At 46.1% G+C, this 24542-nt stretch overlaps 1 protein-coding gene across 4 annotated transcripts in view; it reads left to right on the top strand.

Moving 5' to 3' along the window:
- Positions 1-2281: 2281 nt before the first annotated feature.
- Positions 2282-24542, top strand: part of SGSM3 (small G protein signaling modulator 3) — a 65571-nt gene continuing 43310 nt past the window's right edge. The window contains exon 1 of one of the 4 annotated variants that reach the window (XM_083156114.1): positions 2282-2395. The gene's annotated coding sequence lies outside the window, so the exon portion shown is untranslated. Of the gene's footprint in view, positions 2418-11824; positions 11906-11926; positions 12060-24542 lie in introns of those variants that run through there. The other 3 variants (XM_083156115.1, XM_083156117.1, XM_083156116.1) reach the window with 3 other exon arrangements.

Below are 24542 nucleotides of genomic sequence, written 5' to 3'. Positions count from 1 at the left end.
CACACCAGGAGGGGTAAAACAAATGATTGAGGATCTAGGCAGATTAGAGAAATGGTCAAGAGAATGGCAACTACAGTTTAATGCCAAAAAATGCAAAATCATGCACTTGGGTTGCAAAAATCCAAAGTCTAAATATAGTATAAATGGCACTATAATGGAAACTACTGAGGAAGAGAGGGATCTAGGTGTCACTATTTCAGGGGACTTAAAGGCAGGTAGGCAATGTAACAAAGCAATGAAGAAGGCAAGTCAGATGCTTGGTTGCATAGGGAGAGGTATCAGCAGTAGAAAGAAAGAAGTAATAATGCCACTGTATAGGTCATTGGTACGACCTCATCTAGAGTATTGTGTTCAGTTCTGGAGGCCATATCTCCAGAAGGATATAAATACATTAGAGACTGTACAAAGAAGGGCAACTAAAATGGTGCATGGCCTACATCACAAAACGTACCAGGAAAGACTAAAATATCTTAATATGTATACTTTAGAGCAGAGAAGGGAAAGGGGGGACATGATAGAAACTTTCAAATATATCAAGGGTTTTAACAAGGTACAGGTGGGAGACATTCTTCACAGGAAGAGGAGCAACAGAACACGGGGACATGCACTGAAACTAGAGGGAGGAAGATTCAGGGGAAATGTGAGGAAGAATTACTTCACAGAAAGAGTAGTAGATAAGTGGAATAGCCTCCCATCAGAGGTGGTAGAGGCAAATACAGTAGTACAATTTAAACATGCTTGGGATAGGCATATTGATATCCTTATAAAAAAAATAAGGATCAAATATGGTTTGAGGTAACATGTTTAAAAAAGGGGCAGACTAGATGGGCCAAGTGGTTCTTATCTGCCGTCAAATTCTATGTTTCTATAAGTTGGTGAGTGTGTGGGGGGGGCAACTGGGACACACTTACGCCACTGGTTCACTGCATAGGTTGATGCAGGCAGGGTGTGAAAACAGTGGAGGTATAGAATATGGTGGGGCGGAAGCACATGGTACAAGATTGAATCCGTGAGGCGGCAGACGGTTGTCCGTATGAGCATAGGGAAAAATAAGTCAGATTTGCAAGTAAGTTCAGCAAAAAAATAAAAAGAGAGAAACTTCATACAAAAGGTGGATGGACACAGTGCAGCTCTTGCAGAACAACAGCAACAGGGCCTCTAGAGCTAGCACCTTGTCCTCTGGAAAAATATACTCTGAATTTGAGAATTTAGTCACCCCCTGGTGAATCATGGATTGATGCTGTATTTGTGCCCATTTATTTGTCAGCCATGTGACTGGAGAAGAGCACTTAATGCCCTGTCTGCTGGTACATGTTGTTCTGGTACCAGCATGCATGTGAAACTGGCTGGGACCTGTAGTTCCTCTGTTTTACAATATTACGCAAAGTGGTGTTTTCCATCTTGCCCTGAGCGCCAAAACCCTTACGTTTCTGGGCACGTCTCCTAACCTCAGCATCCACCCATTTTGTGTCATGTCTTCCAGATGTAGCCTAATCCACCCAGTGTAATCCTGCCGCTGCCTTACCTGGGACCTTTGGTGGGTGGAAGATACAACCCTTGGAAGTTATTATTTGTCTGCACTGCCACCAACCCTGTATCTATTTACATTGTTAACAATGTTGAATACTCCTATAGATATACGGTCACTAGGTCGACAGCACTAAGGCCAACATGCACTGAAGGTTGACATGGGCCAAGGGCAACACCTACATTAGGTTGACATGGGATAGGTCGACGGCCAACATTTTGACTGTCAACCTAGCCCATGTCGACCTACAGCTTGTCAACCTTTTTAAAATGTTGACATTGGCCCATGTCGACATTCAGTGGTTGATATGGGCCAATGTCGACATCAGAAAAGGTTGACACAAGCTGTAGGTCGACATGGGCTAGGTTGACAGTCTAAAGGTTGGCCGTCGACCTATCCCATGTAAACCTAAAGCTTGTGTCAACCTTTTCAGATGTTGACCTTTAGTGGCCGACCCAATGCATGTCAACCTTTGTGCTGTCTACCCTATGATCCATACCCCTCATATAAGCCTGAAGTGTACCATTCATGTACTATATAATGCCCTGTTGGGTCAATTAGCTGAGTGGTCAAATGCATAAAAACCCAAATGCATTACATTTTTGGTCTTCCATACATACAATGTGGCGAACTTATGCATTGCAATGTACTGAAAATAATATCTGCGACATGGCCATCTATTAAAAAAGAAGACTACATCTCCCTGCAAGCTGAGGTTGGCGCATGCGCAATGAGAACAGCGGGTGTAGGAGGCGGACATGCGCACCTGCGACGCTGGTGGTGCTGCTGCTGCTGAGTCGCTGCGTGACTGCCAGGGAGAGGACGCAGCAGCAGCTCCGGGAGACGGAGGCAGCTAACCGGGGACAGGTGAGAGTCCGAGACCGTCCTTGTACGTGCACATGTGTGCCAGGGGAGCGCTGCGGGATGGTAGCGGGCGCTGTGCATCGCTGGCGGTGATAAAGTCTGGGGCTGCTATAGGTGTCTGCAGGGATGATACATAGGGCCAGCTGCAGGATCAGTGTATGGAGGTGACAGCAGTGATGATGGTGACAGCCGGGAAGGAACTGGATGATGTCTATAGTTGTTTCCTCTGCAAATTACCTGTATCTGTCAGTGTACATGTAGGCTCACATTTGCAGCAGATCATATTTGGGAATTGTATGTTAAGCTTGTAGCAGCCAGTGCTTGTACAATGGTAAGATCTCTGTCTGGTGACATTGCTGCTGTTCAGGTGGGCATGCATTGCAAGTGATTTGGTGTACAGTGCCTTGTGCATGATTGCATTTGGTAGGGAATGCATGATTTAAGGGTATTAATTGGGGCACAATGCCGTGTATGTGACTGCATTTGGTAGGGGGTGCATCATATTTGGGGCACAATGCCTTGTGTGTGATTGCATTTGGTAGGGACACACAATAAATGGTCATAATAAATGTATTATATGGGGTATATAATGAAAGCCTCTGTTACAACTTGGACTTGTTGCACCACAAGCATGGCATATTGCTTGGGAAATAATAAGCTGGTAAGCCATCCTTTTGTCATGCACAGATACTGCCCATCTCTTGTGTTATATCACAATGCTGAGAATTGCACATAAACATTGCCAACCCCCATTTCCAATACATTTGCATTTGGGATGGTTGTTTCCCCCTTCCCTATTCTACCCCCTCCTGCCAGGTATTCCTTTCCACTGTGATATAGCATGTTCTGTGTCCTGGACTCCTGCTCCCCACCCCAGCTGTTGCTGTAGGACCCTTCTTGGCAGTGGATGTGTTAATGGAGAGACCACTGTCCTGACGTGTGATATAGAAGGAGCTTCTGCCCTGACGTGGGTCTGTGACTCACCGCTCTAATCACTTTGTTCCTGGTCTCCTTTCAGCTTCAGTGCAGGATGTGTTGCAGTGGGCTGAATGGCCATCTGTCTGATACAATACAGTTCTTATGCCTGAATATTGACTTACTTCACTGATATATAAATGCTAGGTTCATTTTTATCAGTCTGTCAGTCTATTTAATACAAATGATATATATATTTAATTATCCTCTAATAGATATTCTCTGTTTACCTAGACTTATCTCTGTAATTACAGACCTGAAGACAATCCACTGTGTAATATTTTGAATGTGTAATTAAATACTGCTTTGTGCAAGTTCATGGACAGTGGCCTTTGTTGTTTCTAGGTCTCAGTTCAGTCTTTTGGGGTAAATATAAGCATATATTATAGTTTGGTTATGTTTTTTGTTTTTAACTTTCACATGTACAGAATAGATTGTTAGAAAAATTGAGACTTGCCCAGGTTCACCTTTTTCTAGTAATTGCTGATACTGTAATTATACCTTTTGTACAATTACATACTAAAGAACAATTCAATTTGTTTCAGCTAGACCAGTGGTTTCCAAACTGGGGGCCAGATGCAGGGGCGCTGGAACGTTTTTAGGTTGGGGGGGGCAAGATATAATCTCATTTTGGCGCCCCCTAAATTGCTATATGTTACCCCCGTGCACTATACACACTGGCAGCGGCATATACACGTGGGCATTATACACAGGGCAGCGGCATATATGCATGGGCATTATACACAGGGCAGCGGCATATATGCGTGGGCATTATACACAAGGCAGCTGCATTTACGCATGGGCATTATGCACAGGGCAGCGGCATATACACGTGGGCATTATACACCGGGGGGATTGAGGGGACTGTCACTGCTGGAGCTAGAGCAGGAGTGCTGCAATGCTGAGAGCCTGCTGACACATGCATTCAGTTCTAGCAGGGAAAGTACACTTTGTACTTCTACGGAGCGGCAGACGGGCAAATGATGAATGGGGCAAAGAGGGTCTTTTCCGGGAGTCCCTGAGGCTCCAGCCACACATCAGGGTAGGGACAGGGAATTCAACGTGGGCTCCTAGCTTTAGCACAGCGAGACGTTGGTGGCAGGGAGTGGAGCGTGGGACACCAGTCAGGGGCCCTTGTAAGGGAGAGTACCTGTATCCTGGAACAAGGTGCAGGCTCCTGCCCGTCTCGACTGGTCCTCCGGCCATCGGTCAGGCTGGCGCTGGCTTCCTCTCCTGTGCAGGGGCGTTCTGCTCTGGGCTGCTTCAAGTGGGGAGGGTCTCTACGCCCGCGTGTCCCTCCTTCCTCTTCGGCTCCCCGCAGCAGTCATCCATGTGGGCGGACGGCTGCGAATAGGAATCGGATTCTTGCTGAGGCGCTAAAGCAGCTGTGCGGGCGGGCGGCTGCGATTAATCAGTAATATAGGCCAGGGGTAGGCAAGTAATTTTTGATGGAGTCCGGAATTTTGAAATGATTTTGGTCGATGTCCAAAAAATGCTGCCAATACGGGGACAATGCTGCCAATACAGGCACAATGTTGGCAATACGGGGACACTGCTGGCAATACGGGCAATACAGGCACAATGCTGGCAATACGGGCACAATGCTGGCAATACGGGCACAATACAGGCACAATGATGGCAATACGGGGACACTGCTGGCAATACGGGCACACTGCTGGCAATACGGGGACACTGCTGGCAATACGGGGACACTGCTGGCAATACGGGGACACTGCTGGCAATACGGGGACACTGCTGGCAATACGGGCACACTGCTGGCAATACGGGCACACTGCTGGCAATACGGGCACACTGCTGGCAATACGGGGACACTGCTGGCAATACGGGGACACTGCTGGCAATAAGGGCACAATGCTGGCAATACGGGCACAATGCTGGCAATAAGGGCACAATGCTGGCAATACAGGCACAATGCTGGCAATAAGGGCACACTGCTGGCAATAAGGGCACACTGCTGGCAATACGAGGACACTGCTGGCAATACGGGGACACTGCTGGCAATACGGGGACACTGCTGGCAATAAGGGCACAATGCTGGCAATAAGGGCACAATGCTGGCAATAAGGGCTCAATGCTGGCAATACGGGCACAATACAGGCACAATGCTGGCAATACGGGCACAATACAGGCACAATGCTGGCAATACGGGGACACTGCTGGCAATACAGGCAATACAGGCACAATGCTGGCAATATGGGGACAATGCTGGCAATACGGGCACAATGCTGGCAATACGGGGACACTGCTGGCAATACGGGGACACTGCTGGCAATACGGGCACACTGCTGGCAATAAGGGCACACTGCTGGCAATACGGGGACACTGCTGGCAATAAGGGCACAATGCTGGCAATAAGGGCACAATGCTGGCAATAAGGGCACACTGCTGGCAATATGGGGACACTGCTGGCAATAAGGGCACAATGCTGGCAATAAGGGCACACTGCTGGCAATAAGGGCACAATGCTTGCAATATGGGGACACTGCTGGCAATTTTGCTCACCTCTTTGGTCCTTGATTCTGCGGGCGGGTGGGCAGCGCCGGGCGGGCGGGAGGGAGGGCGGGCGTTCAGCGCCGGGCGGCCGGGCAGCAGGGAGGACGGCCGGGCAGCGCCGGGCGGGAGGGAGGGCGGCTGGGCTTGGCGCGCGCTGGCCGCATCTTCAGCCCCCGCCCACATGAGCCGCTCACTAGTCAGGGGAAGGAGACGTCACGTCTCCTTCCCCTGGCTTCCGCATCTGCCTTAGCGCCGCCGCCACAGAAATTTTGGGGGGGGCAAGCTGCCCCCTCGCCCCCCCCGTTCCGGCGCCACTGGCCAGATGTATCAGGCTTCAAAATGTGATAAACAGCCAGCCAATCAGCTCCTTCCTGCCATGTTACAGGCTGGGTTTAAAACATGACCGGTAGGAGCTGATTGGCTGGTTGTTTATCACTCTCCACTTTATTACTTTTTGAAGCTTGATACATCTGGCACAGGCGCTCATGGCACCCTTTGCTGTGGAACAGTAGGAAAACCAGTGCTGGTGGCTGCCAATCCTAAAATATGTGGACAACGGGTGCTGATCAGTGAGCAGGGCATATTTTAATTTTGAAGGGCAGAATTTTAGGCGTGATGTATCATTACTGTAGAAATTGATTACGTCTAAAATTCTGTCCTTTAAAATAAAAAATAACACTCCTTTAGTGTATGCCCAGATGAGACAATCCTTTGTAACACAGTTATGATCACAGTTGGTGATATTAAAATGAACACTGATGTAGAGCATATCTTATAAGTAAAAGGCTAACTATTCCTCACCTCTATTAGGTGAAGTACCGCCAGTGACCACTAGAGGCCACCCGACAGACCAAATTACTCCTTTGTGCGCTAAAAGATGTCAGAACAGAAAGCAAAGGCAATTTATGTAGGGACAATGATCTGTTTCAAAATTGTATATGGAATGAGGGAGCTGTGAAGACTCACTGGGGGTAGGAGCTGATAGGGACTGTGGGTAGGGTGGACAGTTTGTGGACTAAAAACTCACAGCTCAAAGGACAAGTACTTTGCAGAAGTTGCCATTTTGATGGGCTATTAGTTAGTGAAGGAATAACGGATTACAGTATGTAATATAACGAATCACAATGTGTAATAATGCAGATGAACACTCGGTATACGATGATGTATTGGTAACAAGAACATATTGTCCCTTTATGCAAATGTGCCCACATACACCTATCATGAAATTGTATCCTATAGTGCCATTTGGCTCGCCACGGACCTTCTGACTAAGTAACGTTATTGTGTATTGCTATAGACCGATTCACAAAATTACAAAGCTCGGTATCCTGACACTGGTATTGTATGGACATTGTATGTAAGTGATATTACAAATGATAGCATCGCTCATTTTGGCACTTCCGAGACGGGTTTTCGCCACAGGTATGGCGATACCCCATAGAAGCCGTAAGGGCCATATGCACTAAGATTCAAAAGTGATAAAATGGAGAGTGATAAACAACCAACTAACCAAATCCTGCCTGACATTTTTCAAACACAGCCTGTGACATGGCAGGTAGGAGCTGATTGGCTGGTTGTTTATCCCTCTCCATTTTATCACTTTTGAAGCTTAGTGCATCTGTCCTATGGGCTTCTTACCGTGACCCCTACGACTTCCCCCCTCACCTGTGTGCGGGCAGCACAGTGCTGTGTTGTGCTGCCTGGACCAGTGACCTCTCCTCCTTAGCGCTGCACATCCCCTTCCGGGTATAGAAAGGAGGAGGCGGAGCCCGCCCCGCAGCAGCAGCCGGCAGCGGAGGATAGTGCATCCCGCCTACAGAATCCAAAATGGGTCGACTTTTAAACCCCTATTCGGCCAATGAATTTGATGTAACAATCGGTTGCACAGGTGTATCATAAACCATGGTAAAATAGGGTACTCTTTACTTAGAAGGGCGCCCACGATTTTGATCGTGGGCATCGTTAGTAAAAAATCTCGGGCATTGAATGCACTAAAAAATTGGGTGCGATCAACCGACGAGATGCCCGAGATTTCCCATAGGGAACAATGTTAAATGTCTCAATTGACCCAATTTTCCTGTTCAATGCCTCAATTGACCCGATTTTTCCATAGGAAACAATGTTAAATGGGCCACAGAGGCCAAATAGGCACCCTGAAGTGTATAATGGCCACCCGAATTGTTAACGCCACCCCACGATCAACGTCAACCCGATGCGTGGCGAGCGCAGCGAGCCCGCGAGGGGCGGCGGTACGCGTCCTACGACCTTTTCATACCCCCACTATCCACGTCGGCGTGAAGTTGAGAATAGAAAGTGTGGCGAGCGCAGCGAGCCACCGAGGCCGAAGCGTGGCGAGCCCCGCGAGGGTACGCGGACAGCTGTGAAGCCCGCGAGGGGACGCGGATACCTGTGAAGGTATCCGCGTCCCCTCGCGGGGCTCGCCACGCTTCGGGCTCGGTGGCTCGCTGCGCTCGCCACACTTTCTATTCTTGACTCCACGCCGACGTGGATAGTGGGGGTATGAAAAGGTCGTAGGACGCGTACCGCCGCCCCTCGCGGGCTCGCTGCGCTCGCCACGCTTCGGGTTGACGTTGATCGTGGGGTGGCGTTAACAATTCGGGTGGCCATTATTCACTTCAGGGTGCCTATTTGGCCTCTGTGGCCCATTTAATATTGTTTCCTATGGAAAAATTGGGTCAATTGAGGCATTGAACAGGAAAATCGGGTCAATTGAGACATTTAACATTGTTGCCTATGGGAAATCTCGGGCATCTCGTCTGTCGCATCGCACCTGATTTTTTAGTGCATTCAATGCCCGAGATGGGCGCCCTTCTAAAGCTGGGTACACATATATACAATCGTCGGGCCGTTCTTCCAATCTGGGGGCAAACGGCCGTTCGATTGTATAGGCGTGTACGCTGTCCCAATTGCTGCTGTGCGACCGATAAACGGCCAAAAACGCTCTTGGCCGTCCACGGTCGGTCGGTCGAAGGTTCTTTGCTGCTTAATATTTCATCCGACAGGACGGCTCCATATCGGAACAAAAGTGAAGTGTGTACGCACGTTCGATCGATATGCTTGACAGTTTGACAAAGCACGGTGGTATGCTGCATTATGAGAGACCCTGTAACCCTTTGCCTGCTGTTTTAACTAATGTGTGTTTAATGCCTCACTGCTCAACACTTTAGAGGCATCACTTTAAGACATTAATCAATGTTGAAGTTTTAATAGAGTGTGCTGGAAGCTCTTTGCAGGGCACCATAACACACTATTAAAACTTCAACATTGATTAATGTCTTAAAGTGATGCTTCTAAAGTGTTGAGCAGTGAGGCATTAAACACACATTAGTTAAAACAGCAGGCAAAGGGTTACAGGGTCTCTCATATACTTCTTCTTGCGATTGTTTGGACGGGAGTACATCGGACGTCGCAAGTAAAATTGTACATATGTGTACGCGCAGAACGGTCGTATGTTTTGGACGGCCGAACGTGTATTCGGTCGATCGAACGGTCGCAAGAAAAAGGAAATTGTACATATGTGTACCCAGCTTTAGTAAAGAGTACCTAAAATAGTACCAAATGCATCACAGCTTGAAATTATGGTATACATATAACATTCAGGACATCATGATGGCAAGTATTTAAAGAGTGATGTAATAATAAATACCCATTAAATGAATATATCAGGGAGCATATAAATATAGCAGACGTTTGCTCCGTCGAATTATACATGCAGCTCAATTTGGACTGTATTGTAAACGGCTGCATGTACGGAGCGGGGACAGGATGCTGTCACCGAACAATATGGTTAGAGATATCTTTTAGTGTGTATGCACTACATCGTTTGGCTTGGTGTTGAAGGGAAAATGCTGCTGATGAGGCTCATGGATCATATCGGCTAGTACATACCCAGTCTTATGCCACTTTCACACCACAGAAATAACCCATGTCTGACCCGAGTCACTGTGTGGTGTGAAAGGGCCTTTTGAAAAATCCCAGGTCAAGCAGAAGAAGTGTTTTACCCGGGTCGGACCTGGGTTGCTCAGCAATGGGTAACCTGTTCACGCTATAGGGAGGATGCAGTGTCAGCTCCAAGCACTGCCTCCTCCCCCACCCCCGATGACATCAGCAACCCGGCATATTGCCAGGTCGCCATGGGGAGCTTCACCTCGCAAATGACGGACTTGCGTCCAAATCCCGAGTGTTATCAGGCATTTGCAATGTGTCAAGTGCCCTATAAGGGACTGTATGTGGCTATAATTCAATTAAGACACTACATTTAGGGAAATGTATTCAAGTCCAGCAATCACTACCCATTGTGGGACTATGGGCCTTATTCAGATCTAAGAGAGAGTTAAATTTGGGTGGGGTGTGTTGAAACTGAAATCTAAATTGCAGTGTAAAAATAATGCAGCCAGTATTTACCCTGCACAGAAACATAATAACTGACATCAATCTAAATCTCTCTATACTGTACATGTTACATTTGCCCCACCTGCAGTGTATATGGTTTTGCCCATTTTCCGAACACATTTGTACTGAGCTCAGATCTGAATAAGGCCCTATGTGTGAGCAGACATCTGTACACCACTGTTAATTCCTTACAGTGGACAGTTTTGGACACCCTACCCCCCAGAACAGATGACATATTAAAAATGCAGAGAATGGCTCCTAAATAGAGCAGTGTAACAAAATATAACTAGCTATTTTTAAAGCTGTGTACACTCGGTGCACGGAACGACCATATTGCCAGTGATTTGTTTGTGCTGCAGCGATTAATCGCCAGGTGCGCGCTCCCGTGTTCAGCCCTCTAATGGTCGCTGGTCTCGGGAGCTTGCTCCTGCGACCAGCTGTTTGCCTCTGTGGCTCCACCGGCAGAGTCTCCTGTTCATCAGCGACCATCTCTGGTCGCTGATGAAAACGGGACACTGACCAATATATTGCACCGTGTGTACACAGCTTAAAGAATATATCAAAGAAAAGCAACATAACCATAATAAAATCAAAACAACAAATACACACAATAAAGGCGGATGAAATTCATTCATTCTGCCACCCTATTCTATGTTTCAACAACCTTTTACCATAAAGTAAAAGCGAATCGCTAACTACTGGTATGTAGAATAATTTTCCAAGAAGCCCGATCTGTTAATTTAAACAATAATTTTCAGATCTACTGTAAAATGGCTAAATTACCAAATGCGTATAACTGATGTGATTACTTTCTTGGCATTGAACTGGATACTGGACAAATATTTGTCAGTAAAGTGCTGTGTGGGATAAAACCATTTGTGAAGTACAGTGTGCACTGGATAGCTACAGGTGTTGGTCACGGAGGTGCAGGGAAATATGACATCTATAAGGCATGCGAGGTAGCTTGGGCTGACAACAGGTTGAGCTACAGAGGTAGTGCCTGAGGGAGGGTTTCTGGGTATTACCTGACAGGTGTTACATGAGCAAGTCACAGTTTAATGTGGTTCTTTCTGTTTGTTCTGAGATCTATGTATAACTCCCGAAGTATTTTTCCAACACCTGTCAAACAGTTAACACTTCTGTTTATTTTTTGCCATGGCACCGCAATGTAGAGAAAGTAGAATTACTCGCATTGAACCGTATTTATCAAATTAAGCTCTAAACTCGAGACCGTTCCATATGTTGAACCGTCTGCGAACCTGTAAAAAATACAAAGAAGCACGTTCAGCAGTGCTGAGAGCAATGGAAGGATTGTTAAACTGGATTATAGCATGCAATATCTGCAGCCCGGTATCAGACATGGAGTAAATATGTTAATAGGGCTTCTGGCGTGCCCCCAGCTATGATAAATAAGCTGATTCCAAATAGCTGAAGGTTTTTGCAAAGTGAGGGGGAGGGTGGCGATCTGGGAGAGTAAATACAAGCAGCGCAGCAGCAGGATGTGCTGATCAGGGAATTCTTTCCTGTGTTACTGGACGAACAACAGCAACAAGAAAGGGCTGGGAGGCTAGAAGCATCTATGGCTAAGGTGGAATTCCCCCTCCAGCAGCGGTGAGTGGAGATCTGAGGCAGTAAAGAACAAGGATCTGATCACTGCTGCTTCCTCCCATATGTAGTGATCCTATAGGCAGCTGTGTGCTCCCATGCACCTGTTCGCTGTATTGTCTGCGTGGATGGAGGAACAGAGGGCAAAGGCTTAACCAAGGTATTCTGCAGCTTGATATTTCAGGTGGACAAGAAGGATATTGGAGAACTGCACGAATATTCTAATGTACCTGGGAACAGAGAGGGCTAAATGCGGTACCGATGTCCCTTAACTCTTATGGGCCGCACCTGCGTTGTGTGTGTTTATGTGTGTGTGGTGCACTTCTAGTGACACGTCAGTGACTACACACAGGGAGAGCGTTGTTACCTGCATGTACGGGCTGCAAATACTCCTCCTCGTCTTAAAACTCTTGATCCCGATACCAAAGTAACGATGATTACTTTTAGGTATGTTAATGGCTGTTTACATTGCGTTATTCCAGCTTTACTGGTCCTGCGGCTCCCTCTCCTTTCATATATTGATATATAGATTATATTTTTACTTTCACTGAAGGCACTCCATTTAATCCACAGAGGTTAAACAAGCACAACAAGAACAGTATAGTAGTAAAGGGATTGGTGGGTGCATAATGCTACGATTTATCAGTGTATTTGTCAAAAAGAATGTTGCACTGAGAATGTATCTGATTTCAGGTGCCATTAATCTGGGAATACTGGGAGACGTTCTTATTACAGGGACATTGTATACCTAGGCCACCGGTTCTCAAAGTCGGTCCTCAGGACCCCACGCAGTGCATGTTTTGCAGGTCTCCTCACAGAGGGCGAGATGTATCAAATGGAAAATGCGGTAAAACCCTGGTTTTACCGCATTTTCCAATGTATCAAAAATGATACCGCACTGAAGGGTATCGCCACCTTTGGGTGGCGATACCCTATAGAAGCCTATGGGCTTCGTTTCGCCGACGCAAACCCGCCGATTCGCCGACCCCCCCTCTGGCTTACCTTCCTGAAGGGTCCTCCTAGACCCTGGAAGGTAAGCCCTGCCTCCCCCTAGTGAAGCAGCCGGACATCCTTCCGGCTGCAGGGGGGAGGAGGAAGCGCCGGGGATAGCATGCATAGCTGTTTCCGGCGTGAGGGGAGAGCGTGGCGGCAGGGAGGTGACGGAGACCCCCGCACACCAGTGTACAGGTATCGCGGGGGGCCTCCGTCACCGCACCGCGATGCCAGTCGCATATGTTAGTACATATGCGGCAGCATCGCGGCGGGGGGGGCGGCGAAGGGCGGCGATGTATTTTAATACATCCCGCCCAGAGTCAAGTGAAATAATTATCTCCACCTGTAGATCTTTTAAAATGTGTTAGTCAGTAATGAGTGCACCTGTCAGGTGACCTGGAAAACTGTGGGGTTCTGAGGACTGAGTTTGAGAACCACTGACTTCATACCCTCCAACTGTACCGATTTAGCCGGTACAGTACCGTTTTTTAACAGTCTGTACCGGCTAAATCAGAATGTACCGATTGTACCGGTTTTTTAAAATTCAGACGGTCGGCTCCTCTTCTCCAGGAAAGGGTCATTCTACGCGCGGTGCACTTTGGGCGCTGTAGTTCAGTAGAGGCAGGCAGCAGGGACTGGGAGCGGACCAGTGAGACAACGAGTGCGGCCAGCGTCTCGCAGGGATGTGGTGGGGATTTGGCGGCAGGGTGAAGCTGTGATTGGCGAAAGCACCTTTTCCGGACATGCCCCGCCGTGGGAGAGGCGCAGCAGCAGCACATGCTCTCTGTGAGTATTTGTGTACCAGCAGCAGGAGGCGGAACAGCTTGGGTAGCGCGGCGGGCTGGCATGGGGCAGGTGGCACTGATCACTCTCCTGCTGGCATGGCACACCGCCCAGCAGTGTGTTGCCACCTTCCGTCTGTGGACAATGACTTCACGCTCACCATCCCGGCCGGGTGGCGGGAGTGCATCTTCCAGCCCATGAGGAAGGGGGCCACCCGGGAGATCGAGTACCAGGCATGTGTTACCCCTGCCATGGTATAGGTGGGGTACGTGCAGGACACAGCCATATATATATGTATATTACGCATTCGGAAAGGGGGGTAACAACAGACACGCCCTTTTATTATTGACCACGCCCCCTTTATTATTGACCACGCCCCCTTTCCGAATGTGTACCGATTTCAAACATTCAAATGTTGGAGGGTATGTGACTTAGGCTAACGTACAAGCTTGCTTTACAATGTCCCGTATGTTTCAAACGTATAAGACTATAATAGGTCAAAAATCAGGAGGTGGGATTTGCAAACTGTTCATTGTTCTGTAATATTTCCTAAACCTCGACGTTGTCCTCTCTCTCTGCTCACAATGGAAGGCTCTGGCTGATCTCCCTGTAGATAACTATGCCTGTAAATGCCAACACTCTCTCCTACTTGTCCTCTATTCCGTATTATACCAAGTGCGTTGGTGGTAGAGAGGTCTGTGGATTCACAGGCAACAGGAGATAAATGAGGAATGATTATATTTCTGCTTTATGTCTCCCACACCTCCTTCCCTCTACGTTTACAGACCGGTTTCCAAGGAGATGGAGGGCCAGCAAGAAAAACCAGTCTGACCCCTTTCCAGATGCCATTTTGTCATTTTGTAGCTGTGTATTTCTTAACCCTTCGAGTGCAAAGTGAATTTGTCAAAATAGGTGTAAAAATTGGCAAGCAAACATTTTAATTCATCATAATGACCTGTAATGTTTACCTTATATAGGAAATATCATTTTTTTTTTTACACAACATTTTTATTTGACTTTATATAACAAATGTGAGCGACACTGGCATTTATAGCAGATACTTTGCGCATCTCTCACAGATGTTCCCATTGAAATGGTTAACTCCTCACTTTTCAGAAAGATCATAACAAAATAAACTTGCAAAGTTTCTGACAGATCTACATTTTTCATCCTCTATTCCTTTTGTCCTCTTTTGTGTTCATGTTTATTTAGATTGTAAGCTTATAGATAGCGCCCTTTTACCACTTTGCCTTGTTAGATAATGTTCATTCTTGTTTTATTACTTGTGCTTGTTTAAGGCTGTAAAGTGCTGTGGAATTTGCTGGATTAATAATTCTTATAATAGAATATACGTATATCAGCGCTGTGCAATCATTTATTGATAATAGGGGCAGATGTATCAAACTTGATCAGCAAAAGTAGGGGCTATTCCCTCTCCTCAATATGGGCTGGGATAAACAGCCAGCCAATTGGCTCCTAACTGTCATGTTACAGACTGGGTTTGAAAATGACAGATAGGAACTGATTGGTTATTTATCACTCTCCATTTTATCACTTTTTGAGATACATCTGGCCCTTAGTAACAAATGTACACCAGGTCCTGACAGAGATCGATGGAAGAATTACTTATAACACCTGTCCCGCGGCTCTTTCATATATTGTAGTAGTAGGACATCTTCAATGACTGCAATAATCCCTGATGCAGGATGTCCCTTATCGCTGACTCCTTAACCTTTTGCAGTCCAATTTTTTTTGGTACTTGTGTAGTTTCACGGCGCTAGCTTACGCCGTCAGTGTAGCGTACCTGTCAGAATCAGCGTAGTGTCTTGTGTCCAGCGTAGTTAGTCAGTCAGAAGTAACGTAGTGTTCCTGGCTGCCTTACTTGTGTAGTTTCACGGCGGCAGCGTAAGCTGCGTTATCAGCGTAGTCTGGCACCATGAAACTGCACAAGTAACTACCGGGCTGTTGGCGGGAACAGCATCTCTGTCCACAGCATACCTGTTAAGCCTAGTCAGCGCCTCTCTCACACAGGCAGCGCTAGCATGATACCCTCTCTTTGGGGGAGAGGGGTCATGCTGGCGCCCGCGGGAGAGGCACTCCATCTGTTTGACACGCAGCAGCGTCTCAGGCGCTCCATCAATGATACGCTCCTGCGTCTGAGTATCTATTTCTGAGATGTGTGAATGTGTTCCTGTAACACCCCCACTATCCACGGGTTGGCGTTCATCGTGGGGTGGTGTTAACAATGGGGGACATTTGACGCATCAGGGTGGGTATACAACGATAATTGGGGTCTGGGGGGCATTTTACATTGGGCCCAATGTAAAATCGGGTCTCAGGGACCATTTTACATTGGTTCCGATTTAAAAATCGCTTTGCATGCGATGCGATCGACGCAATTTTTTTGGACCTGATGGATACAATCAAAATCGCAGGCGCCGTGCTAGGAAACAAGTATCCTTCAGCCCACTGCCCCTCAATCTCAAATAACCACTTCCCAGCCCCTAGGTAGAAAGTGAGTTCTTCATCTGCCTCAAACATTAAAGGCCCATACACACTGGGCAACTTTGAGCTGAAAGCAGCTCCGTTTATTTTTGAGCGGCTATCAGCTCAAAAGTCACCCAGTGTGTATGCGGCAGTGATGAGTGCTGATGCGCGCTCCCGCATCATTGCTGGCCCGACCACCCATCTGCTGGTATTACCAGCAAATGGTGGAGTGGACCACTTTCCATAGCGTCCTCTTATGGAAAGCCATCCACCCCGGGGAAAATCGCTAAATGCTCAGTGTGTATGGACTGAGCGATTTTATTTTATTTTTTCCCCCCATTATTGTTGTCCGTACATGCTGGGCAAAATTGCCCCATGTGTATGGACCTTAAGTCTTAATTTTGTTAATGTCCAACTCTTTGGCTTTCCCCAGATCCTGGTGCCCTAGACAGCTACTAAAAGGTAGAGACTTTACTAATAAGACCAAGGATAGTATTCTTTTTGTGAGATCATAAAGTACACATGTTTGTATGTTTAATTATGGGGTATAGATCATTAGGTCGACATGGGTGTAGGTCGACATGTCATAAGGTCGACACAAGCATTAGGTCAACAAGGGCAAGGCCGAGAGTTAAAATGTCAACATGGGGTTTTTCACAGTTTTTTTTACCCAAATGTCGACATATTCTACATGGACACTGAACCGTAGCACCGCGTCTCCTAGCATCGGGCATGGTGCCTCGCTACACTCGGCACACTATTTTATTCTCCCACCTCGCCCTAGTGGATGGTAGGGCATGAAATACCACCTGTCGGCACATGTTGGCTCAAAAAACAGTGAAAAACCCCATGAAGACCTTTTGACTGTTGACCTTGCCCATGTCGACCTAATGCTTGTTTTGACCTACACGCATGTTGACCTTTCTGCTTATCGACCCAATGCTTGACGACCTAATGACCACATCCTTTATTATGTAGCTCTTCCAGGATCTTATCCTGACCGATCTATGGGTGCACAAGTACAGGAACATTCAATATATATATAGTGTTCATTCTAGCACCCGCTATCTTTGAAAACCCATGCAGTGCCTCTTCCCTGCCTGGGGTGTCGCTGTCTGCTGTAGTGCTTCTAGCACAGTGTGATCTGTATATCATCACTGATATGCAAACAAGACCTGTGCTAGAAACACCACAGCAGACAGTGACACCCCAGGCAGGAAAGAGGAACTGCATGGGCTTTCAAAGGTAGCGGCTGCTAGAATAAACACTAATACACATTTGAGCAAATGACATTGAGCAGAACACACCTGATGTAATCTGATCATATAAAATCCGTGTGTTCTGTGCAATACTAAACATTGTCTATATGCAGGTATAAGGTGTATTGTTCTATCTGTCACTGAACGATGGTTTTATTTACTCTGCTGAAAGTTGCATATTGCTATGATTCTGGGTTAGATCATTTACATTCCTAGTGGCTGACTTTTAGTAATGAAATAAGCTGACCTATTTTCTGTTTTTGACTGCGCCATATGTCTTACAGATTAAATAATAATATAGTAGGCAAACTGCTAGACATTTCCTGATTATACAGGACGCTTCCACCAACTGAGAAAGATATGACCGCTTCATATCTCCAGAGTATCACACTCAGGTGTGTATGACAACACACCGCACACATGCCGTTATAAATGTACGTTTGAGGTTCCATTCCACTCTAAGGGCACAAAAATAATGGAACGTGTCACAATTGTGGCCCATTATCTGTTCTGTATTCTGTAAGTCTTTTTCTGTGCAGCTTTCCATAGTGGTATAATCAATGATTCCTACAGTATAAAGCATTTAGCTTCCATGTGAGCAGAATCCAGTACAAAGAGGTAAAATTCAGTATAAAACATTTGGCTTACATGCTGTGAGCAGAATCCAGTACAAAGAGGTAAAATGCTCAAAGTAAATTATTTTACAAATGTTCCCATCAGGAATGCCAGAACTGTTCTTGGTTATAGATCTCCAACGTGAATGCTAGGAAAGTGTAATGTATAGATCTGTTACATAGGAAATAAAAGCTTGAAGAACCATAGGAGCAAATTGGTTCCTAACTGTTATTTTATATGCTGCATTTATAAAATGACTGGAGTTGATTTGTTTTTTTTGCTCGTGGGTGCGTGCTTCTTTTGTTCATGGGTGCGCGCTTTTTTTTCACCCCATAATAACATACAGTATACTGTATAGACCAGGGGTAGCCAACTCCAGTCCTCGAGAGCTACCAACAGTTCATGTTTTCCAGATCACCTAGCGGGTGCACTCTTTACTCACTGGCAAATTACAAAAGATCCACAGGTGGAGAGAATTACTTAACTTGTGATTCTGTGAGGAGACCTGGAAAATGTTAACTCTTGGTAGCTCTCGCGGACTGGAGTTGGCTACTCTTGGTATAGCCCTTCACAGAAAGGGTAGTGGGTAAGTGGAATAGCCTCCCATCAGAGGTGGTAGAGGCTAAGACAGTAGAACAATTTAAACATGCATATGAATATCCTTACAAAGAAATAAGGATCAAAAAGGGTTGAGATTACCTGAAGGGTAAAACAAAGGGGCAGACTAGATGGGCCAAATGGTTCTTATCTGCCGTCAAATTCTATGTTTCTAGACCATCCATTTGTCTGCAGTTGCTTGCTTCGCGGCCAAAAAGGGGGCTAAAATAGCCCAATACTATTATTAAACTTTCCAATTATAGCTCTTGTTATGACCTGTTTTTGGCCGATAACACGTGGAATCCGCAATAAGTTCTTGGATCCATGTGTTAAGGTGCCCACAGACGCTACAATTGTACTGTGCTATGCGTTTTTGACTGTACAATGGTTCTATACAATTTTTCTTCCAGCTTGCTATGAGATGTGCACTTGGATGCATGTGATGAACCCATGTTTGTAATGTTAAATTTCAGATGTAGTCTAAAAAGTACGTGCAGCACGTACTTTTTTTAGACATACAATATCGGGCTCCCGGGAACATAAACACCATCCAATAATTGTACATAAGATGCAATTTGTGCTTAAAAAGTACAAAACGCATTCGATAATTGATGCGTCTGTGGGCACCTTAATTCACTGTAAATTGGATATCCTGCCAATGCCTTTTTTTTTATGGGGTGGGGGGTTTGCATGTTGTTAACGTGTTTTGTGGACCTTGAAACGTTTATTCCTTTTTTCATGCGTTGAGGTTTATTTATATGATTTTTTTTGGTACCAGCCATTTTGTGTCGCATCCTTCAGTTTATATGGAGGTTTTAAAGGTCTAAGGGCAAGGATAAAGCTAGGCAGACCTAAAGCAGCCAACAATCGTTCCAACTTTACTATTTCCCACGTGCCCAGAACTGCTGTAGCTAATTTGAGCATACAAACAAGGCAATCTTGTTAAAGATTGAAGGATCTATTGTATCATTTGGTCGCTCGCGATTTATCTTTGCTCCTTTACACACTTCGTGGCGCTTCATTCTAGGGAGAGGCATGAAGGTTACAGCGGATCAGTTTGACTTATCATTTGTCCTCCAATTTTCCATATACACTGCACACCAGGGGCGGATTTAGGGATGAGGGCGCCCCTAGGCACAACAATAATGTTTACTAAGTAGGACAGTTTATAGGGGCAGTATCTGCATGTCCTATCCATTTACACTCTATTTAAGATGGAATATAGTACAGTACAGTGGATATTTTGCAGTTATTGGTACATTTTGGGCTGACAGTACTATCACAGGCATCCAAGTGCCGCCCCCAAACATGTGCCGCCCCTAGGCCGGTGCCTCACGTGCCTAATGGGAAATTCGGCTCTGCTGCACACTAGCGATACTGTTAGGCTTGATGTGCATCGCATTGCATACGGCCACAGGATGCACATACATATCACACACTGATCGATGTTGGTTAGCCTAGTCTAATCTGTCCGATTGGATGACATATCAGCTGTACAGCATCAGCCACTTTAAATATATAAGGTTATGTAAAATAGTTATGTAATAGTTATGTTGCCACATGGATTTCTTATAATTTAAATAGTAACAAAAAGCATTTTAAAATGCATGTTCTGCGGCAGGCCGGTACGAGGCATTATCACCATGGCTCAGTCTGCACCTGTCTGTGCTGAGTGCTCAGGGCACAATGCAGCTGAGATGTATGGAAGGAAAGGAGTTGTCCGCTTACTACAAGGGGTGGGTTGCCGTTGGAAGAGATGCGGGTATAGACGTTCTCTGAATATAAGTGCGAGAGAAAAGGGCTGAGAGAGCAGGAGGGTAGAGGGCCCTGCTCCAAGGAACTTACAATCTAGGTCAGGACAGGCCAACCTGTGGCTCTCCAGATGTTGTGAAACTACAAATCCCAGCATGCCTTGCCACAGTTTTAACACTCCCTTATAGCAAAACTGTGGCAAGGCATGATGGGATTTGTAGTTTGACAACATCTGGAGAGCCACAGGTTGGCCAGGCCTGATCTAGGTTATTAACATTTATTCATATAGCACACACATATTACTCTTTGCTTTACAGAAAATATTATGTCAATCACTGCACTAATGGAGCTTACAATCTATGTTCTCTACCAAATGTGTACACACAAACATTCACACTTTGGTTATTTGTAACCAAATATAAAAATTTTTTTTTGGTATCCAGTTAATCTACCAGTATATTTTTGGATTGTGAGCTGAAACCGGAATACCCGGAGGAAACCCACGCGCACACACGGGGAGAATCTACAAACTCTGCACAGTTAGGGCCATGGTGGGAATCCAACCCATGACCTTAGTGCTGATAGGCAGTAATGCTAACCATTACAGAAGTGTTGCCACAAGACGACAACTTTCTGTTTGTCATTAAAGCATGATAAAAATGACTGATTTAATGTACTTGCTTAAATACACAATGTAACTTCTATGCAATAACTCATTACAAATACCATTGTGTTAAAAACCATTGAATCATATCATATAGTCTCATCTGTGTCACTGTGACCTTGATTACTATAGGAAAAATCCAGGATATTACTTTCAAGTATAATCCTGCCCTGCATTGAAATAAATGGGATGCCTACAGGAGAGTATTATTTTTACTGTTTGCATACCCCTGCCTTATGTCTGGTGGACCCTTTTACCGTTCCTGACCAGTGTCCACCGAGCCTTGAATTTGCCATATATTAATGCTGCATGCAGGGAAGAGTAAGCAAATTGGAAATGGTGAATTCGAAGTTGCAAATCACTGAGGGACAGATGTACTATGCTTGAAAAGGGATAAAATGGAAAGTGATAAACTAACAGCCAATCAGTTCCTATCTGTCCTGTCACAGGCTTTGTTTGAAACATGACTGGTAGGAGCTGATTGGTTGGTGGTTTATCACTTTTCAAGGTTTAGTACATCTTGCCCTGAGGGAGAGATGTATGAAGCAGTGGAGATGTTGCCTGTGACAACCAATCAGCTTTGAGGTTACATTTATCAAGTGCATTCTATACTATTATTGGTAGCAGCTGATTGGTTGCTTGCTTCTCCACTCTCACTGCTTTATACATCTTCCCCTGAGTATTGTTACAAAACTGAAACAGTACTTATTCAAATGAAAAAACACATAAGAAACATTGCCTACACCAACATACAGGTTTTATGTCATTTCAGTGTTTTTTCCACCTCTTAGCTATTTCCACTCCCCATGGAAGGAATTCTGCCACCCCACTGTACTACTAGTGGAAAGAGGGGATAGGGTGGCTTTTACAACCCCATAAAGTGTGCGGTTTGTCTCTCCTTTATATTCATTTATTATTAACTTGTACTCTATACATAAATTCACTTAATGTACATTGTGTAACGCTTTTATAATACATGATAAATGAATGTCCTAATCCTCACTCTGTTTATAGGAAGGGTGGTGGAGTCATTTTGTAGGGTAGCTAACTGGGTGTGATCTTGTCTAGCACAAGTTAATGTGACCAGCGTTGCCTGGGATTTTATTTTATTTCTCTATCATTCTTATGGGATACAGGGAAGTCGTTCTTAACGATGGGGAAAAGAGCTTATCCGTAGGAGACAGGCACATATAAAAATTTATACAGGGTGTACTGGCTCCTCCCCTCTGCTCCCCTCCCTCTAGCTTCAGTTTGAGAACTGTGCCTCAGGAGAAGCACGCATCAGGAAGAGCTCCAGAGAGTTTTATCTTCTGTTTTATTTCTTTATTATTTTGGGGCTGCTGTTTGGACTTAACAGCAGTCCTGCGTCGTGGGAGACTAGGGGAAGGGTTCAGCTGCTGGCCACTTCAAGGTACCGAGCTGTCCCTGCCACAGGACCACCGTCCTGAGTGGGTGCTGTTACCGCGGGCATTGCGCTGCAGCGCGCACACCCCTGGCATGCCGCACACCCCTAGTCCAGTCTGAAGACGTCAGTGGTGAGTATTACCCCGGGGTCCCCCGCCGTGGGGTCCCCGGGTTATTGTGCGGCAAGATGGCGGCGGTATGGCGGTGCCCTGCACAGGGACCGCGTAACCCCCTGCCTACACTGGGACAGGGTACAGTTCCTGTATTGTCCAGGGCAGTTACCAAAGAGGTTTGGACATTCCCCAATGTCAGTCTCAGTATAAAACGCAGGTAAGCTCCGGCGCCATTACGCTGGGCGGAGCTTATCCAGAGCGGGACCAGTGCTCTGTGGGCGCGCTTTTGGCTACATGCTACAGGAGCAGCCATCAGACAACACAGGACACTCCACAGTGTATGTGTTGCAGAGGGCAGAAGGCACATGACACTTTCCAGTGTATGTACTGCAGCGATTAAAGTGCTATCTCTGTCAGAGTGTTAGCCCTGTTATACATGCATAAATGTACAGTGTATATATATGTCTTAAATGTACAGTATATATATATATATATATATATGTCTGCTACCTGCACCTCACAATGTGCACAGTTAAATACTGGTCCCCCTATTTCTGTGATAAACCCACTTGCTTTAGCAACCATCACAAGGTTCAGCTCACACTGTAACATGACACCTGTGCGCAGCTGGGGTGATGGGCGAAGGGTTCCTGCTGTGCAGAGAAACAAGCTCAAACATGTGAGCAGCACAGATATTGTCACTAACTGCTGTGTTTAGACCAGCAACATCAAAACCGGGGTCCCCTCATGTGAGTCCCCGGTTTTGCGTGCAGCATGAATATGGCGACTGCGGTGGCAACCTCGAACCGCATGGTCACCTGCATACAGACTGCCTCTGCACTATAACTGAAGCACCATTGAGACAGAAAGCGCCAAAACCTGCTCCCTCCCTGGGTGCTGAAAAAGGCCAGGGCAGAAAATCTGCAGATAACTAATAGCGCTAGTAGGTGTTACCTTGGGTACACTTCAATTGACATATTATATGTAAATATATATATATTACGGTGGTGCTTTATGCACTGCATTGCCAGCCCTTCAGAGCTGTGGTAAGAGTGTCAGTGTCTCTGTGTCCTTCTCCCACTGGCTTGATAGCTATGGTGCAGACACTGAAATGGTAAATGCTTCACATAATGCCTACTACACACTGTCATACATAGTCTGTGTCAATGTGTCTGGGTGGAAAGGCTCTCTCTCTCCAACATGTTGAGAAAGTTAACCTGCAGGTGGTGCAAGAATGTTTTCACTCCTGCTGCCTTATCACAAGTGACTTGTGGCGAGGTTTCCCCTTAACCAATGGGGGGCAGTAAGTACACTCCCAGGAGTTTGCTTGATCCAGCCATATAAGACAAGGCTGGAGAAGATGTCCTCACCTCTATGGTGTAGTGGATGCTTGCTTTCCTCCTTTGGAGAAGCAAGGTAATTACTCTAATCCTCAGCGCATACCTGACCAACTACCACTGTGGATTGTGTGTGTCTGTGTGTGTGTGATTCTAATTACTGAGATTCACAGTTGCGCTTGACTAGGGTGAATAATAAAGCACTAACGGTGCAGTTACCCTGATAAGGGTGATATGACAGTGGTGCAGGTGTCTGAAAATTAACCGCTTTCAGGACACAGCTAAGGTTCTGTGTGAGGCGCAGAAGGAGTTAGGTGCCATTAACGGCCATAACTCAGCCATGGCGGAATTGGGTCACAGACCCCTAAGGCTTCGGCTATGGAAGGCTGGCGCTGACTCCAAACGAAGTGTTGAAAACCTTCCCTTCACGGGTGAACGGTGGTTTGGCAGCGATTCAGATGAGTTAAATCTCAAAGCCACTGCAGGGAAGCCCATCTTTCTTCCCTCGACACCATAGGCGCCCAAGCGTCCCTTTTGCTATCACACCCAACAGTCCTTTCGGACCGGCTAATCCGGCCAAAAGCCAGGGGTGGTTTAAATGCAACCAGAGGCTCCCGAGGTAATTCAGGAAGCCTTCTG

The sequence above is a fragment of the Crinia signifera genome, chromosome 8 (assembly GCF_055691185.1).
Source record: "Crinia signifera chromosome 8, ASM5569118v1, whole genome shotgun sequence".
NCBI classification, from domain to species: domain Eukaryota; kingdom Metazoa; phylum Chordata; class Amphibia; order Anura; family Myobatrachidae; genus Crinia; species Crinia signifera.
The sequence above is the reverse complement of the archived record's forward strand: the minus strand, read 5'-3'. Positions and strand labels throughout refer to the sequence as shown.